At 38.7% G+C, this 20,558-nt stretch overlaps 1 protein-coding gene across 4 annotated transcripts in view; it reads left to right on the top strand.

The window, feature by feature from the left end:
• Nucleotides 1-20,558, top strand: part of SLC6A11 (solute carrier family 6 member 11) — a 109,359-nt gene that overhangs the window by 65,304 nt on the left and 23,497 nt on the right. The gene's annotated exons all lie outside the window — the stretch shown is intronic.

Consider the following 20,558-nt stretch of genomic DNA (forward strand, 5'->3'; position numbering starts at 1 on the left):
AAAAAGCCAAAAAAAAAAAAAAAAAACCGCTTTTACACACTGTCAGACCTGAAACTGGAGCACAACCCTCCTGGATCTGCAGCCAAGGCACCATTCGCTGTTTGTGTGGCAGTCAGCCAGTAACTCAGGAGGTCCTACTGGAACCCTGCCTTGGATTTGGCAAAAGTCTATAAAAATGGAGATGTAGTGGGTTTAGGAAAATACAAAAGAATGTGCTATTTCACACAATGAGTAACTAAATGGTGGATCTCACTGCTAGAGGATGTGGGAGGCCAAAAGTATAAATTCATTCAATTACAGATGGGTCAATTGTGAACTTTTAAACACAAGAGTCCACATATACCCTGTGGTTCCAGCTTGTTTCTGCTGGAATATTTCTGTCCAGCTTCTATTGGCAGGTTCTCTGTCCTGCAGTGTCCACCCTGCAGGTGCAGTCTCCTGTGTCCCTCCTATAAAATAAGATGAAGTCTATGCCAGATAGTCAGAACATGTTTATTTGAATAGAAAATGCATCAGTGGCTGACTGCTACAGATTCATAGTTTAACTGATATCTTTAATCCTTTGATAGTAATTATTCATCGTTTTCATTATCCTATGCATGGATTGGTGTGGGAAGTTGTGCTGTAAGTTGTATAGGTGTGGAAACATAATAGTCCTTGTCTGGTGTGAGAAGCAACTAGATAATGTTCTTGGAATGGACAGTCAGCTCAACACGGTAATTTCTACTTCAGAACAGGGAGCATTAAAGTAAGCATCAAACAACATGTTATTTTCTTGAAAGTACAGAAGATGATGCTTTACATAAAAACTTACTTAGAACAAAGATCATGTAGCCCAATATGCTGTCTCCAGTAGTGGACCTAAGAGCATTCCTTGAACTCTTGGGACAGCCAGGTATTTTCAGCTCAGGTGATTTCCAGAGGTCTGTGTGGCTTTTTATGTTCAGAAATCCTCAATGGGTTTCCCTTCCATGTAGTTTTCTGATCTCTTCTAGAGCCTATGAAGACTTCTAGTATCCCCAACATCTCTTGGCAGCAAATTCCACAGGTCTGCTAATTATATCAAGAAGAGCTACCTCCTTTCATTCCTTTTGAACTGGACTCCTAGAAACTTCATCTGGTGATTCAAAAGTTCTTGCACTGGAAGTAACAGTAAACAAAGTATCCCTACTCTTTCTTTTGTTCTCATTCATGACTTGTTAAGCTGCACTGACATCCCACCTCAGCTGAAGAAGCCCTAGCACAGTCAATATGTTCTCCTGCAGAATCACAGCATAGTTGAGGCTGGCAGGCACCTTTGGAGATCTTCTAGTCTAACCTCCCTTCGCAAAGCAGATTCGACTAGAATAGGTTGCTCAGGACCATAGAATCATTTAGGTTGGAAAAGACCTTTAAGATCGAGTCCAACCGTAAATATAACACTGCCAAGTCCACCGAAGACCATGTCCATTTGGATTATGAGTATCTCCAAGGGTGGTGACTCTACAAGCTCTCTGTGGACAACCTGTTCCAGTGTTTGATCACTCTCACAATAAAAGTTTTCTCTTATGTTTAAATGGAATTTCCTGTGTTTCAGTTTGTGCCCATTGCCTCTTGTCCTTCCATCAGGCACCACTAAGAAGACTCTGTTTCCCTCTTCTTTACTCCCTCCCATCAGGTATCTATACACATTGTTATGATTCTCTGAGTCTTATCTTCTCTAGCCTGAACAGTCCCAGCTTTTTCAACCTCTCCTTGCGTGTTAGATGCAACAGTCCCTTAATCATATTTGTAGCCCTTTACTGGACTTACTCCACCAAGTGGAGTCTATGTCTCTCATGAACTGGGACCTCAGCTCTGAACACAGCAATCTAGGCATGTCTCAACAGTGCTTGGCAGACAAAAAGGATCACTCACCTCCTTTAATGTGCTGGTAATGCTCTTCCTCATGCTTAGCCCAGGGGGCTGTTGGTTGTCTTTGCCCCAAGGGCACAGTGTTGACTCACGGTCAGGTCAGCTTGTCCTCTAGGACCTTCCAGGAGGTTGTCCCTTAGCTTGTATGGATACATGGGGTTGTTCATACCACAAATACAACACTGTTTTTGGTTACCTGTTTCATCTTAGCCCTTTCAAACTCTATTGTAACTTTTTAATGTGAGGAGATCATAGTGAGAACTGCAGAGAGTATTCAGGATGTGGACAAAAGATGGATTTAGTCCATGGTATAATGCTGTTCTCTTCCTTAGTATTCCTTGTATTTATTCCGTAATAAGGCCTAGCACTTAGTTTGCTTTCTTGGCCACTGCTGAGCACTGTTGGAACTAGCCAGCATCACTACAAGATAATCTTTCCAAATCAAAATTAACAGCTAAGAGCCCATAATTTCATGGGTCAAATCAGAGTTGCTTTTTCTTGTATATATTACTTTAAATGTGATTGAATTTTATCTGCCATTTTTTTTAAATTTGATTTTCCAGTCACGCCAGCTCATAAGATCCATCATCACAATTAGCTGTCATTCTTGCTAGTCTGGGTAATGTAGTGTCACTTTTTTTTAACTACCATCTTTTCTAGTCTGACTGTGTGTCACCCCTTTTATCTCAGTGTCTTGTGAAGAAACTGAACAGCAGAGGTACAGGTCATTGTAGTATTCCATTGGTGGCCTCCCTCCACTATAAATATTATTCCTTTACTCTTATCTGGTGTTTTCTATTGTCTCATCAATTATTTTTCCAGTAAGGACTTTCTTTCTTGAACCACAGGTGCTTGGTTTCTTAAAGTGTCGTTGGTGACAGATTTTTCCAAAAATACTTTTGAAAATCAAAATAAGCTTACATCATCTTCAACTGCATGGTTGCTGACCACTTCCAAAAAAATGTAGGAGTAATAAACTCTCTTGGTTAGGGTTTATCTTTTCTGCAGTTTCTAAGCTTTACCAGCAGCTTCTATCATGTTTCTAATGCCAAGTATAGAAGGAACAGAAGGAGCAGAGGGAACGCGCTCTGGAAATGGAGAGAGATGAATTCTGCACTGGTAATGATACAGAAACTTGATTGGTTTCTTAATTTTTGAAATGCAGCTGCCAGTGGCACAATTCCAGCAGCTGGGCCAGAATCCAATGTCGAGGTGCCCACCCACAGCACTGTGCCACTGTAGTTGAGAAGGGGAAATATGTTCTTCACCTCTGGGCAAGTCAACACTGCAGACTTTTGCTTAATTTGCCTTTGGGCTTCTACGCTTTTGACAGTGGCTGGAGAAAGGCAGTGGGTTATGATCTTATGACTGCTATTCTGCTTTCTGTGAAGAGTTAATAGAGACAGATCATTTCCTTACAATCACTTTCTGACTGCAGTCAGTGTAAAAAGAGGTTGTATGAGTAGAAACTACAGCCATAAAAAAGATTACTGAGACTTAATGCCACGTCCCCCAACACAGTTGGAGGAAGGCATAGTGTACTCTGATCTGAGAAAGCGTGAAACAAATCTTTAGTGCATTGATTGCCCCAAACAGCCTTTAGCGCTGGTGCTGCTACTATAGAAAATGCAAGAACAAACTAGAAAAAACAGGTGTAAAATGAAGAGCACATTTTAAAAGAGAGCTGTTTCCACTCTGTCTGCTCTTTCTCTGTATTGACAGTGCCTGTCAATCTCTGCGCAACCGACTCTGAGGAAAAGAGTTAGATGTCATTGCAGAATGCAACCTGGGGAAAAAAATACAGTATTGGTACATGGAGCCAAATCACTTTCATATATCCCTTGACACAAACTCTCCAGTCAAAGACAGTTCTTTTCATCAGGAGTTAACGAGATCTTTGTATTCATGTGCAAAGACATGAACTAAGACCTTGGGTATGCATTGTGTACTAACCATTGATCTCTCAGACCTGCGAATCAACAGTATCTTCAGACTGACTTGACCAGATAGTGCAGTGACCTGAACAGGGAATTCTGTCTTTGCAACAGTGTATACATGGGTAGAATCTCTATATGTGCTTATTTTATCATATTTATGACAATTATCCTAATACCCAAACGCTGCCATTAGGGTTCCTTCTGCAAGATATTCGCAATCAGGAAAATCTTTTGTATCATGAAAGGGATTTCTGAAGTAAACAAAGATATAATTAATATAGATAAGCTTTTGTGAGATAAACTGCTTAGAAAATTTGAGTATGTTCCTGAGGGGTATTTTTTGTTCAGATGAGAATTTGTATAATAAATTCAATTATTCCCATGCAGCTCAACTTTAGTCTTTATAATTTAAGGGATGAGTATTTTTTTTATTTTACACTGCATATGGTGTCCTCAAGCCCACAATTTGCCAAATGCTACATTAGAGAAGTAGAATACATATTAACTCTTCACTCTTCATATTTCAAACTTTAGCTTGATCAATATTTCTGCAAACAAAAAAAGCCAATAAGTAAGTCTTTTTGTTGCATTTATTGTTTTTAAATATTCCAATTCTATAAAAACTATTAAGGCAAAATCTTGGCCCCTGGAAATTGATGTGAAAATTTGTGTTAAATTTTGTGCCTTAACGTTGCATAAGCTTTACCTATTTAAAATGAACTGTAAAATTTTAAAGCATTCAGTAGTGAGGCAGCACATTCATTTTCTTCTGTTTTGAATTTCCTTTCCTTTTTATCTTTTTAACAGTGTATAGCGGTAAATGTAAGTTCTCCTTAAACAGAAATTTTCACATTGTGAAGTAGACATTAAAAGATGTTAGAGATGAGATATGCAACTTGAGTAGAACCTTCGGACCCGAAGCAGTCTGAGATGTTCTGTTCCCACAGGTCCCAACTGAAAATCACTGGGGGCTCCTGAATATTGGTGTTCATGCCATTTGATATTAGGTACCCTACTAAAGAACCTGAATGTAATGCCTTTAATTCAGTGTATAAGTAACAGAGAGAAAATCGGATCCTCTGGAGGGGAATTTATCACACTTAATGATTGAGTGACCTCCGAGGAGGGGCCAATCTCTCTCCTGTGGCTACAGGAGAACTCAGGAGAGTGCATTCTTGATTTAAGCACCCTCATTAGTCTCTAACCTAGGCAGCAGACAGACTTTGGCATCATAGCTATCTTATAATCACTAGTTGGAAGGAGCAGGATCCTTGACTGACATAAGAATCCTGAAAAAACTCCTCATATAGTGATAGTTTTTCTGGGAAAACCATGCTTTTGATGTGATGCATTTTTTGACGGTGCAAATGGTTTGTTCTACAGGCAGAAGTTCTGTTCTCCTAACAAACTGAATCCACTCTGGGAATATTTTTCTGACATCATATTAGGCACAGATCTACTGAGCAGGGAGAGGGACTGTAAGCCACTGTTTTACCCGCTCCTGGTAGCAGTGTTTCATTTTTGTTCCAATTCAGGCATGCCTGCACAGCTTCTTCCACAGCACAGCTGGATTCAGCCCTGTAGTATAGCATCCTTGTATGGATGGAATAGTTGTGGCCTGCGTATGGCCATAGTGTTTTCTAAATTTTACTTTGTTGTGAGGCTGCTTAACAAACTAGTACAGACCTGACTATTTTATGCAGCCTTATTGCATGACCTTGTTGTGGAACTGTCTAGTGTATAAACACGGAAACTGGAAGAAATTACAGGTATGCTGCTGCCATGTTCTCAGTACCGTGCGAGTTCCAATTGTGCCTAAATGAAAAATGGAGTTATCTAAAAATAATTTTTGAGGTGTGATTTTACAGTCTGTCTGTCTGAATTGCAGGTTTACACAAACCAAAGGGCTTTTTGTCAGTTAGTATAGTATTCAAAGAAGAGGAAATACTTCTTTCAAGAAATCTAGCCTCTATTTTAAGAGTGGTTCATATGTAGTTCAATACAATTATGTTAGTTATTTTTAGTAATATTCAGTATGTGTTCTAGTTATTACTGCATATGAATAATACCTGGCACTAAGTTACTTCATCAATACATCTGAAACCTTTGGATCAGCATTGTACAGCAATAACTGAGCAATAACTGTTTAAATAATATCACATATACAATACACAACATTTTATTTCTCAGTCAACTTCGCTTTAGTCAGGGTTTATGTATCATTTCAGCATTCATCACTGGGTACTTGGATAGTGTCTAAATTGCAGGAATGAATGGAAATGCCCTTGTGGAAAACTTAGTTTAGTATGAGGTTTAGACTGTTTTCAATAAGAGGAAGAATTCAAGATAGAATAATTCTCATGCTTCTATAACTGTATGTTTCACACTCCATTCTTTTTAGATACTTTGCTAAAAGTCGTTTCTAAGATAAGTATTCTTAAGAAGATTGCTTAAAAAGAATCTTGAGAATTATTATTTCCAAAGAAGTTAGATTAAATAACATTTAACCTAATGTTATATAACCTAAGTATAGTTTCCTCTTAATTTCTGAATGAAGTGAATTCTTTGAATAATGATTCATGACCCCTTTTTTAAAAGTATTTGCAATCAGGGCTGAATACTGTGTTTAATATCTCCAGAGTTCCTCAGGCTTCAAGGATGCCAAATGAGAATCTTAAGAAAGTAACAGGAATAAACAGAAAAGCTATCAGAGAAGGATTTGTTTTGTCTCTGTGATATTACAGTCAAGCAGCTTTGTAACAGCAGTTAGGTATCTTGAAATGATCAACTTGCTGAGAGGATATGGAACCCTATTACATTTGCCAAAACTCCTACCTCACCCTCCCCTAGAAAACCTAAAAACCAAACCAGCTCCGGAGCCCAACTTTCTGATAAATGTTATGCAAATGGAATGTTTGAAGAAAAAAGACCTTGAAAACATCTTGGTTTGGATTCAGGATACTCCAGAAATTACTCAGGATGACCTCTCTCGTCAATCCCTCAATGCAATTGAGTATAAATATTTTGAAGCTCCTCTGACTGTCCATAGGCATTATAGTATATGTGGAAGCAGCCAAATACCTCATTCTGAGAGCATTTGGTGATAGTGTCTTAGTCAGTAAAGAGGAACACTAATCAACACCCTCATTTTAGAAATTAGTTAACTGCACTTCCTGCATTTATTTAAAAAATTTGAGCATCTTTATTTATCATTTATAGGAAATGACATTAAGCATGCCTCAACCCTCAAACATGCCCCCAGAAAGACCTGTTAAAGTCTGGTGTCTCTAAGACACTGAAAATACACTTTATTGAAAAGAGAAAGAAAGGCAATAACTATTTTTTGTGCTTTTTCATATCATGCACAGAAAGAAAAAACCCAAAACTTCTTTTATTTCCAAATGCCTGAAGCTTTATGTAGTGCAAGGCAAAATTTTTTAGGCTTTTAAGGCATACTACAAGAGAGCTGTACAGCACAACTGGAACCTGTGGATGCTCTAGCAGTTGATGACTTTACCTTTCCAGAATGCTGGATGATTTTCAGTAACCAAGAACTGTCAATACAAGCAGGCTTCATCACAGAGGAATGATGCAAACCATCCTGCTGAATCTGAACTCTAGATACCTTTGGTGTGCAGTTACAAGAAATGAGTCTGAAAAAATGGACTCCCAAGAGATATCGGGATTTAATGATATTTTTGCCTCTTACCAAAACCTCTTTAAAAAAGTTTCCAGCTTGCCAGATTCCCAAATTTAAGCCACCAGTCTACTGAAGACAATTTTCATTTCTTATTGCTCAGGCACAAAAGGACTGTTCCAGCTACTCAGTGACTTTTTTCCCCCAGAAATCGTGTTCGTCGTAGGGACATAAATGTTTTTATACAAGTAATATCTCTTGAATATTTCTGTGTATCTTAAACTGTCAGCCATCTCCTTACCTTATGCTTCAGAACGAAAGTAATGGAAAACTGGTATATATTTCAAGGGAAAATTCTATATTATAAGCTAACTCTCTCCTTACACGTATTCTAGGCAACTGTTGTAACTATTGGCTGTAAATGAGAACATGCAAGTTTTATCATAAAGGTAGTTTAGAGAAATTATTGGACTTATAACTACCATTGTAGCTGGGATTTTTCCCTTCCGTAAAGTTGGAATGTTAGTATTAACTTCCAGATAAAGATAGGCCTGGCCAAATATTTGTTCTTTCATTAGATTTTTTTTTTTTTTCTAATATGAGAGAAGTTCTATGAAATTTACTCCTGGGATTTTGCATATCTGCACAGAAGAAATCAAGCAAGGCATAAGATAGGTTGGTGCTATTAAAACAAAGTTAACAAGGAACATGAGATAGCCATCTATTATTTCTTTCACACCTTTACCTTTCTTGGATGGTCAGGAAATAGCCATTGAAATACTGGTTAGAGAGAGCAGCTCCAAAGGGTTATACCCTAATAATGCTATTTTACACACCTCCAATTGCTCTTTGTGATGTATCTTTGTGACAGACTAAATCTCTGAACATGGTAACCTGAAAGGGTGCTTTCATGGCCGTAATAGCCTCCTTTTACATCACTCGCAGGCAAAACTGCCCTTAGGCATTTCTGTTTCTGAGTGAAGCTGGGGATGTAAAGACACTGGGACAGCTCAGAGTTTAAAGCATGCTCTTTACCTGCGCTGTCACTCCTGTAGTGGCCCAGGCATAGTTCTGAGCCTCCAGGTCTCCAAGGTGTCATTGTGGTGGCAATGCCATGCAGAAACAAGGCTTCCAGCTCTACCACTGTGGAAAACTGAAGTCACCCCTGAGTATTGTGTCCTGGAATTCAGACCCCTCTTGAGGTCTGAGATGCTAATTAGAAATGGAGATAATACAGAGGTTAGAAATGGAAGTAGACAAGCAAGCATCCCAGCATTGAATGCATCTGAGCCTTGTATCTTTGAGAGAGTGGGTGAAGTAGGAGGCGGAGATTGCTCTTTTAATAAATTAGTTCACTGTACTGCAATTTAATGGAATAACAGATTTATAGCTGGGAGTTTTACCTTCTGTTCTTTCTGTAATGATGTTAAATTTGAAGTAAAATTGTGTGGATGTGTGGGGCACATGGGGTGTACAGCTAGCTGTCCTCAGCGATTAGCCAAGTTAAGGAGACAATTGGTAAGAAACTATTAAAATAACGATGCAAAATGCAATGTTTAGCATGTTGGTTCTTGCCAGGTTGGGATTTCTCTTAATTGGGGTGCTAGTTTGTGTATTTGAATCCTGCCGTCAGAAGATGCTAACTGGGAGTTGAATCCAAAGCCTCTGGTCTTCTTCCTGTCTCCTGTTGTACCATGCTGAGTGAGGTAACTTTGAGGATGTCAACTGACAAGTCCATAATCAAAGTGAATTGTAGGCTCAGAAGACTGAAATCAGAGTTTGGAAATCAAAGACATTTTTAAAAACCCACAAAGCCTTGCACTTGGTTCAGTGCCCTTCCCACAACTACACGTGCATTCCTGATATCTGAAGTGAGCATTCACGCCCCTAGTTATCTCAGCTAGCACTCTGCAGAGAAGAGTGATTTTTGGATAATGTTTATTTATTTTTAATGAACATATACCCTAACCTATGTGAGTGTGCTCGTGATTATGCAAACAGAGAATTACAGCAGTATTTTGTGGCTGCTAGTTTTGGAATCACGCCAAGGCAATCAAGATACCTCCTAAGTTTTGGGTTAAGGAGTTCAGGAAAGTAAACCAGTCTCATAACAAACATTATTTCAGTCATGAAAAGCAATAAGGGTGAGTGAAAGAATTCTTTCTCTAAGTCCCAGAAGGAACCTCCGTATGCTTTGCTCCAGCACCTGACTTTCAACATTGGCTGGCAACACAGAAACATACTACTAGTGTGGCTCCTGTATTGAGGAAGGTCCTGTTCCATTTTAACAGGGTGGTACTTGGCTAACAATTATGCCTTGGAAAATTAGCATTTAAATATGTGTAAAGTAATCTGAGCTATAGTGTTGGTCTCCAAAGGCAGCAATGAATACACAAAACTTCAAGTATTTAGGTCCTTCTCCCCCTCAGCTTACCATTCTCATAATGAATATACTGTATTCATCCCGTCTGTAAGTAACATTAGCAGAAGGTAGGAGAGAGACTGCCTAGCAACCCACAGAAATCCCAAAGAGAGGTGGAAAGGAAGTGATTTTCATGTAATTATTCACTTCTACAAAAGCTGTTGTCAGGTAGACACTAGAAACATAGCTGTTTTATTATTCGCCTAACCTACTTTTAATCTTTTGAGAATAACTACCATTAAAGAGAGGGAAAAAAGAGCTTAATTCAGCCATTTTCTGCCTGGCCGTTTAAGTTGTGTTTTCCTGCTCTAATGAAGGCTCTGCTTTCAGAAGCTGTGTTGTTTAAAAACCCCTGGGTAGTAAACTTCAGAAACAAACTAAGTCCTGTATCCAAAACTCAACATTTTTTTTTGCTGCTTCTCCACAATACACAGTTCATATTTTGTTTTGGTTTAGTTTCCCATTTAATGACATTTCCCGTTGAGTTGAGAGAGTAACAAGATAATTTTTATTTTCTTTTTTTTTTCTTTTTTTTTCTTTTTTTTTCCAAGAAGGCATTTGGGGACAGGGGGCAAGGGCTAAAGAGCTTATTTACTTTAGGTAATGCAGTCGGTGCCAGCGTGCTTGGACCCAGCAGGCTTTTTTACTTTACTTTTCTGAACACGGGGACCCCAGATTTGCCCTCAGCCACAATTCCTTGGAGTTGACTGAGGCTGCAGGGAGATAACTGAGGGATATTTTAGTACTATTCCTACCTTCTGGATAAGCCTAGAGGAGTTGTGCTTCACTTGTAAAACATCATGCTAAACTCTCTTTTACATCTATGACTGTCTGAACAAACAGTTGCCGCTTTAAAGTAGCCTGAGGACAGGCATATTTTCAGTGAATAGTCTGATTTATATCCTTATTTTTCTACATCACACTTCTAGCATAGGTTCAATAAATGTCGATTGGTTAACTGAACGTTTTCTTCTAAAGGAGTATATTTCATGGAGTGTAAGTATATCAAAAGTATGTTGAGCTACTGTTGAAAGTATATTTGTTGACACAGTGACTGTCAGAAGGGTTTATTGTGAAGGTTGTCATATAAATTCTCAGAAGCTTAACCTGTGCCTTTAGTTAAAGTAATATTCTACTCAGGAAAGTTACTTTAAATTTGCATTGTAACAGTCTGTTTTGCCCGCTGGTTGTTTCAAGATTTCAGTTTCAAGCTGGAAGCTGTTCCTAGTCAGCAAAAAGCTTTTCATTGTGACCCCTGGGATTAACTAGTTTAATTTTGTGAAATATCTTTTTGTCTGATTTTTAAATAAAAGTGTATTTTTTTTATTAACCCTGTTGAAAAGATTTGCAGATTTTTTTTTAAAAAAATAAGCATATACAAAGATGAGAAAATCAGTCTTTTTTACTATTTTGTAGTCCAACATGAGAAATTATGCAGTTGTAATAACTGTGCTAATTATGTGGGAAAATCCAAATAATAAAGTTTATTCTTCCCTGTTTGATTTAGTATGCAGGATTCATAGGAATAAGATACATTATCAGTGAACTGCTAGTCAGGAAAAGAGCAGAATGCATGCAAGCAATGGATTTATTCACTTTGAATGTCTGCATCTTCTAAGCGTTTGGATTGGTTTTGAGAATAGAAAAGTACTTTGAACTGAAATATGTATTTTGCGGAGTTGCATAGCACAGACGTTCAGCTGATTTTTGTGATAGCTGCTATTGAAGAAAAAAATTCAGCTGATTACGAGAGAGTGACTAGAGAATAAATGAAAACTGATTAATTTTCTTTTTCATGCCTTTGAAGAGAGATTTCAGTTGATGTCAGTGAATTGTCCAGAGTATAACCTTTTGCACTTCTTGCAACGGGATCTAAACCCACTGCATGTTCCTGCCCAGTGTGGCCTCAGCCTCTTCTCCATCCATTTGACAAAGCATTGAAATGGAAAATACTCAAAATGAATCTCTGTCTGATGGAGTGCCATGTGAATGTACAACATTCGTCATCTTGGTTAGCATACGAGCAACATAGGAAGTGTCAAAAAAACCCCAAAAAACAACAGACAAACAAAAAGCCCCCAAACCCCCCCCACATGTACCCGTTGCTCTCCTTCCAGGGCGTATGTATCCAGTCTACTTACCATCCTGGTGCTCTCTCCTGCTATTGTGAACTATGCTACACCATGCCAAACACAATAGTCTGTGATGTGGTTGAATGTTCTTCATAATGAGAAAGCTGGAAAAAATGGCTTTAATTGGAATAAGATCAGAGGTAAAATGATCAGTCCGCTACTGTCTGTTTTATAATTTTTCGTAGAAGATACATTCGTATATACATAAAAATGTAACTTGTAGCAGAAGAATGTAATAAATGGCAATTTAAGAAATGTTCTGGGAATGATTCTTACAGTTGCACATTAACCTACACTGTGTAGACACGCTTCAATTAGTAGAATAATTCTTAGTTTCCCAGTGTCTTCAAAAGTTCATCTGAGTGATAGTATTGTCATTTACTTAAGAGATATGGGATCTAGGACTGGAAAAAGTAGTCTTGTAAATAAAAAATGGTAAAGCTCTCTGCCTAGGAAACTTCAGGCTGTGTGGTACTTTCCTGTGGCAGTAGAGAGTATGTGCTCTCTCGCTTTTCTTAATATCAAAATATTATTTTGAGTAGCAGAGTCGAGGGGCCCTGGAGTTTGCTACAGCAGAGCAGTTACAGTCAGGAGCCTCTGCATGTGCAGGATTTGTACATTAGCAAGTATGTCTGCAGGAAAAACATACCATTATGTATGAACATGGTTTATTTTGTTTCATATGTACAATCAGAGCTCTTTTTATTAGTGTCAATGTAAAATGTAGGCCTATTAGTCATGAGATGAAAGAAAGATTCTAGTCTGACCTTGCAACAAGGTCAGAATTTTTTAGTAGTATCTGTCCATCCATCTGATTGTCCTCTGAATTGTATGTGTAGGCTCACAGCACAATCCCTGCTGTTTTTCTGTGGGGTTACAGCAGAAAGGTCAGCTTGGTTTTTAAATTCAGCTCCTATTCAGGCAGGTATGTTAGCTAGTAGTAACTGAAAACAGTCTTTAGTGATGACCTGATAGAAAAGAAATACCCAGACTATCTGGGATGAAAGGACAGGGTGAAATAGGGACTTTGGCTTTTTCCCAAAGTCATTAGAAACTACATTTTTTCATCATAATATGCTCAGCATATTTTTTTTTCTACAGTTTTATGCAGAAATTATAGGCATATTCTGACCTGTTGTAGCAGTGCTTGGAGCTGTAGTTGGCATCACCAAAGGCAGTCCCTTAAACACTTACCTAATGGGGTAGGGGGCAGGAGGAGAGGAAGGAAGCCTATGTTAGGGCCATGGCTGGCGGATTCTTTTGAAATGGTTTGATTCTCCAAAAGCTTCTATTAGTGTCATAATTAAACATGTTGTTAATTCCCTCATGTCTGATGGAGGTACTTTTTAAGTGCAGGTGCTATTTCAGGATTAAGACCTACCATCTTACAGTCCTGTGACACCTAAATCTATATGATAATGAAAAGCATGTGCAGTGCTTTTTCCCCAAAAGACAAAGCTAAGATCTTTATCCTGGCCATCCTGTGTGAATTCTATATCCGGTTTTCAGTCTCTGTTTGCTGTCCATCTTCTCTTCTTTTTTCTGCACTGCATATGGATTTTGCTTTTATTTTTTTTCTGATCTTGGCTTAGTCCTCTCGTGGCCTCCTCTATCTGTTGAATTTGCCTACATTTCACAGTACATGGAATATGCAGATAACTTGACTGACTCCCAGGTGGCTTGGACGTAAACCATGCTTTGTGACCATAGACTCACCAAGGATATGCTTTAGAAGCCAACTTGAAATGCTAAACATTGCAGTCTAGCATAGGTGGAGATGTTCTGCAGCTGACATGAATTTTTGACATTTTCTACACACTCCCCCACATATTGTGAGAGACACTGACATGTGAACATTTAAACCTGTCATGATGTGTAGGACTTATATTAACGCTCCTATTTACACCTATTTGGCAACAGGTTGTTTTATTCAGGCGTTCTTACTGTTATAAAAATCTGCAACTGTTCTATGCCTTTACCTTGAAATTTCATTTATGATATCCTGACAGCAAAGGCATTCTTTTTAAAATTCTTACTTGAAACCAAAGGCAAACTGCTTTTAAAAATACAAACACTGCTGAGATTCGTCAAAAAATAATGAATAATTTAAATTAAAAGAAAACTGTAAAGTGATTGCTCATTCTCTGATAACAAAATGTGAAATAAATGACTATCAACATTTGGAACATCATGTTTTAAAGAGTGAGTGCAGCATTTAACTGGCCTATGAGATCTCCCATATTCTCAGACAGAGTGCTTCATTATGGAATTGTCTTTAACCACTCTGTAGTTAAGGATGTTTTGAGCTTTGCAGCTGAAGTGGGTGTTTAATCTCACTGTTAAGAATGAAAAAAAAAAAAAAAAAGTGCATATTTATGAAACTACACCACTGGGATGCATATTTCAGCCATTACTCAGACACCAATGTGAAATTAATTCCCTTGATTTTGATAGAAATACTCAAGGAAGCAAATTTAAGTGTGTGGGTACAAATATGAGCAGCCCTTACAGGTTTATCTTTTCAAACAGATCTGTCAACTGTAGACTACGGGAAAGGTCATGGAAAGACAGATAAACAATATATATCTGTTTTGTTTAACAGAAGAATCCTCACAGTGCTTGATTGCTCTTCTAGTAATGTATGGAGAAACCTGGATGTTGCAGTTCTTTTAGATCAGCCGATACATTGGAAACTCTCTAAACTGTCTCCTGAACCAAAATATGAAAATGTTTTGGAACCATTAAGAAATCTGTGAAATATAATTAGGAAGACTGCAAAAAGTGAAAGTGTGTGTTTCTTTACATACACAAATCTCTCTGAAGCCATAATATGCAGGTACCTAAAACCTACGTGTTAAGTCCAGATTAGTATCAAGAATCCACCGCTACTACCTCAAACAACCTTGTTGATTCTGTGAGCTCAGAGAGCAGTACCGCTGGGAGGAAATCACATCTCTCCTGTGACAGGTCAGATACAGCCCTTAGGTCTGCACCAGTTGTAACGACATTGACAATACGTTTTCCTGTTCGCTATAAAGCCAGGAGCCTTACTTTATAGCAGCTTTATTAATTCCTGCTACTTCTCCTTGTGTGTAGTTAGGCATGTTTTTTTTTGGTGTAAATTCCATTGTATCTTTCAGGCCCAGAAACGGTCTTTCCTATTTCATGCCACAGTGACAATAGCATTAGTGTTACACAGTTATTCTCATCTGTTGACTTAAAGTAGAGAGAAAAAAAAAATCACCTTGCAATCACGGTAGATCTGTGAATAAAGTTAGAAGGCTGCTGTTACCGTGTGCAGGGTTCTTGTGAGGATGTACAGCTACGCACACAACCGAACATAGAGGCAGGCATTTGAACAAGGAGTAAGTATAGGAAGGGGTTGAGGTGATTTAGTGCTGCACTGGGCCATTTCTAAAAAAATCATATTCTATTTTGTTTGCCTTTCCCATTTTTACCATTATTTGAGCAACAGACTTAAAAACTAAAGCATAAGCTGGTGTTTATCCCAAGAGCTTGTCTACCCAGCCCACAGACTTGATCCTCACTGGCAGAGGCAATGTAGACTGACCAGGTCCTGTCTTCCTCCAGGACCCAGGCACTGAGGTGCGAGATGGCTGGCCGTGGAATTGAACATACAACCTGCCACAAATATAATTTCCAAGTATCACATTTTTAACAAACCCTTCCCAGTTCTGCTCAAAATGTCCTCAACATGCGTTTTAGGCATCTTGCATTTTTCCTCTAGGCTAATATGCAGAGACATTCACATGGAGACAGAACAGTGAAATTTCATTAATAGCTTCCTAGCTGCGGTGTAAAATTAAGCTTTTCAGGTGACAACATATTTTTTTAAAACTACATTTCTTTTAGGAGGGTCAGACTGAAAATAACTATTTATTTTTCCCATGTTCCCCGGACTTGAAACAATTTTACCTTTTGAGTTATATCCAGCTGTTTGTCATGACTCTAAAAGCTTGTGGAAGTGCTAGTGAAAGGCAGTTGATACGGGGAGAGATTTCCTGCAGTCATAGGAGGATTCCATAATAGCTGCATAGTAGGGTTTGCTTTGCTTTAAGAGCAGTAAAGGACTTCTGGAATGAAGTATGGTCTTAAGCAGTGAACAATATTCTCCCAATTATTTGATACGTGGAAATGATATGGACTAAAGGTGGCAAGGGCTCCCTCCTGAGAGAGGCTGCTGCAGGAATCCCCGTAGATCCTGATCTCTGTGGTTTCCCTATCCCAGCATAGCGAATATGTCAGTATAGCTGTGCAGACCTTTTTGGGAAGACATGAGTTTGGATGACTTGTGCTCTGAAGCAGCTGGGAGCTTGCTGTGCCTGCACTGTGAGCCTGCTGAGTGAAAATCCCAGGTAACACGTAACCGTACATGTTATATGAGGCTGTCACAATCTGTGCTGCACGTGTCTTGTAAGGCAGCAGTAAGGACTGAGACACGGCAGTACTGATTCTAGTTATGGAGGTATTGTCTGCCCAGCTGTCTAATCCATGTACTTATATTTTCTGTAATTCTGTACTGTGTCTATACAGACAGTACAGAAAGTAAAGGGAAGGTACAAAGTTAGAGAAGAACCTGGAGTCCAATGATAGTCCTTCAGGTGAATAATGTTCATTTTTATTCCATGCATTATGGAAATAATAAACGTCCACATATAACTGGTTTTCCCCAAGGTCTCTGCTTTATTTAGGTACAGCATCAACTAAGCTCATATCAGGACAGTTATGCAGTATTTCGCTTTATCCTTTTCACTCATTGCTTGGCCCTGTAAATATACTGCATATGGTTCAGACCTCGATCATCACAAAAAATGGCTCAGCCTTTCAAAGTGACTTATTTCTGCGCTGTCCATGCGCTTCATAAATCTCACTTACTCAGTTTTCAATGTATGGCATGACCCTTCTTACTGGTGTAAAGCAATATATAGTGAGACTAAAACGAGAGGCTGTCGGTCATTTGGGGATTTTCAATTTGCAGTCGGTAGACCTGGGTTTTTATACTGCGTTTTTTTCACTTGTTCCATACAGAGCTTTCATTCAACTTGGTTGCAACAGTGAACGCTCAGTAATTTTGTACTTCACTTTGGACACCCATTAAATGAGGACTACCCAGTTAATGAACATTTGAGAAAGGGTTGGTTTAAGTGATTTATGGACATAATGTCACACAGAAACTTTGTATCAGAGACATAAAAAGAACCTAATTCTCCAGAGCAGTGTTCTGTTGTCTTCACTACAGCACATCCCCCTTCTTCCTTCTTCAACCTTCTCCATCCATTACATGCACTACAATCATGGCAACAAAAGAGGCAAGGGATCCTCCAGACAACAGGATCCTCTGTTTGACTAGCCCGATTAATCTCCCCGGGCAGAAAGATGAATAGTCATGTAAATGAAGACTGTATCCTAGACCTACACACAAGAAGGCCAAATTAAGATTACCCAGTCAGACTTACTATCTGAGTATTGCTAGCTTTTGAGAGCTGGACTTCGCAAAACAGCACTTTCCATTTTTAGTAAAAAATGATCCTCTTTGTTCTGTCTTGTAGAATTGTGTTTGTACCAACGTAAGTTAGTTATCAGCAGGACACTGCTGAGACCACTGCTTGTGAGACAGTGGTGTGAATCACGAAAGCTGTGAAGTGAGGTGTGGGAAAGCCTCAAAATGGGGATCAGGGCACAGACAGCTCTGCTGGTCCCCTTCCCACTCAGAAAATGGAAAGTGGAGAGACACAATCTCTCACTGTCATGCTTCATTTCTAATTGAAGAAAGCAGGCAGTGCCATACAGTTGAGGCTTGTTTACTTTGCCTCTCCCTTTGGGAACAGAGCATCACCGCATGAGCTCATTGAACGGTCCCTTCTTCCTAGCCAGCAAGCGTTATTTCTGTACAGGAGTCAGAGCAATAGCTGTGCTGCTGTATTCTGAGCTGGCATCTGCATTCTTCTAGTCTGCCCATACTGTTGTTAATGTAGCGCTGGGCCTAGCATGTCTAGAAAATGGCTGTAACTTGGGTGCAAAAATGTAAGCACGGTAGATATAAAGGTGCTTTTGGATTTTTGGAATATTCAGGTATTATAAACAAAGGCGTTGTGCTTTAATTTTAATCTTGGTTTGGCAGGGAAACATTTTAAATATGAGATGAAAATAGTAAGGAGAAACACTTAGTTCCATCTTCTAAAGTAGGAGCTAGTGTAAGACTATAAAACATTTTCAGTCCCCAAATTTATGGATGCATGCTATGAATGGACTTAATTATCATTAACCAAATTATTTTCAAGGTTCGAAGTTTATAAAGCATGACCAGGATGTTATCTGGTACAGGTCCTTTCCTCTGGAATTTTTCTATGCCAGAAATGTGTTAAGCCCCACCTCATTTCAGAAAAAAGTACCCCTTTTGTCCCAGCCTTTCATCAGCTCCTGGCTCCAGAACCCTTGGTTTGCAGCTTACTGGCAGTATTTTCTTTGTCTCTGTCCTTCAGAATTTCATTGTTCTGCAAAATCGTGCTACGTGCATTCCATGTACTTGGAAAATGTTACAACTTCTAGTCTAAGCCAGACACTGCAAATTCAGCACTCAGAAATAATTTATAATGCTTTTGTTGCCGTAAGCCAGATGGATGACACCTGGATTTGTGAGTGGTATCTACAAGAGCTCATCTGTACCCACTAGTTTTAATGTGAACAACTTTCCCTGAGGTGCAGTTTATGAATGACTAAGACTGGGTGTGACTTAGACTAACAAACGATTTGCGTACCTCAACGAATTCTCTGTCCATGAATGAGTACTGCAGTCTGATGCTGAATGTCAAAAGGTCACTAGCTGTTGGGGCAAGGATGTGAAAAACTGATCTGTAATATCAACTGCATGGCTTTAAAATGTTGACATGTCTGGGCTTGTGATAAAAATACAACAGTTAGTCCAGTGCTTATGTTTTTCCAGCTACCAAAAATTTACCTGTGGTTTCTAAATTCATTTCCTTATTTGCCACTTCCTTGATCAGTTGTAGATGGTTTTGCTGTTTCAGAAACCTGAAATGAAAATATTAATGGTCATCACAAATTAAATGTCACTGGCTCTCTGAGTATACAACCCAAAAGAAGATACACTAATTCTATTATTCCATTCAGTAAATAAAATTACTTCCTCCTTTCTGTTTAAACATTAGCCGTAAGTTCTGATGAAATTTCTAGATCATGTCATCTAGTGCAACAAAAACAAAGGGCTCGTCTATCTAATTCAACTTTTATAGAATATATGAGTATTTGCTTATGGAACATGTTTCTCATAAAGTATTTGCCACTTCTTATGCTGAAGCACTGCCAAATGTCATGGTCTTTAGAGGAAACTTGTTTTCTTTGAAGGAAATAATATAACTTATGGCCAGAATTTTATCTGTTTTTCTAACTAGGTACACAGGACCTCCAGAGGCATGTGCTCTCTGCTGCTCATCTCAAGCAGCTCTGGGGTTTCTCACTTGAGAGCACAATTCTTCTTTGTTCCCATTTCCACTAGGACTTGCTGTCCAAGAAATAATCTGACTTCTGTGGAGCTGGCGTATGCCAAGAGGAAAGGCTATTGCTCATCTAAGTGCTATACAATGGACTGCAACAATACATTGTGCTAAAACAGAAATGGAAGGAAACAGCAGATTCTACATGTGCTGATCCAGTTTCCTAGCTTTTGTTTATGCTTAAGAAGACCGTGCATTTTCAGTTGACCTATGCTACTTAAAGCTTTTTGAGAGCTTCTGATCTTGTTAAAGAGCCTGTCTCTCAAAAAGCTTTCTCTGTGCAGTTTTTTTCCTTACCAAGTGGTGAAACTTTGAGATGTAACCAGCTGTATCTTATTCAGTATGACAGCAATGAAACCGTTTAAGCCACTGATGCAAATAAAATGTGATCGTAATGTTATTCCTAAACAGAAACACTCTCAACAACTCCAGAGACCAAGGTCTTACTTGATCACATGTAAAACAAACACACCCCTTCATATTTATAAGTATTTGATTACTATTACTAATATTACTATTATTAGTAATGAAATTATTACCTCTTTCCTGTCTCAGAGTAGCTAATGGCTACACAGCTATTGCCTCTGGTCAGCAGTCAGTGTTTTGCTACTTCTCTGAAAAGCACTTTGGTTGCTCTGCTTTTTTTTTAAAAAAAAAAAAACCCAACCTGGAGAGCTTATTTATCCTGGGAAACCAGGAGTCAGAATTTATCGAATTGGAAATAACAGTGCAGCTGTGTAGATGTGGGTTCTTCACGTTGCTCTCGTGGCAAAATCAGGAGTTAAAAGAGTTAAAATGTTCACCTCCTATAATAAGACACCCAGATTCTAGCTGAATGAAATGAACTGTTTTGTTGGAGTATTTTTAAAGTAAAAAAAATTTGCATGTTATAGTCATGTTCTGAGATGGCTGTGAGGAGAATAATCTCAGTGTCAACTAATGCTTCCTTTTTTTTTCTTTTCTCTGATTTAGAATTTAGTATTTGCATCACTTTAGGGTATA

Source organism: Strix aluco, chromosome 11, assembly GCF_031877795.1.
Source record: "Strix aluco isolate bStrAlu1 chromosome 11, bStrAlu1.hap1, whole genome shotgun sequence".
In the NCBI taxonomy this organism is placed as follows: domain Eukaryota; kingdom Metazoa; phylum Chordata; class Aves; order Strigiformes; family Strigidae; genus Strix; species Strix aluco.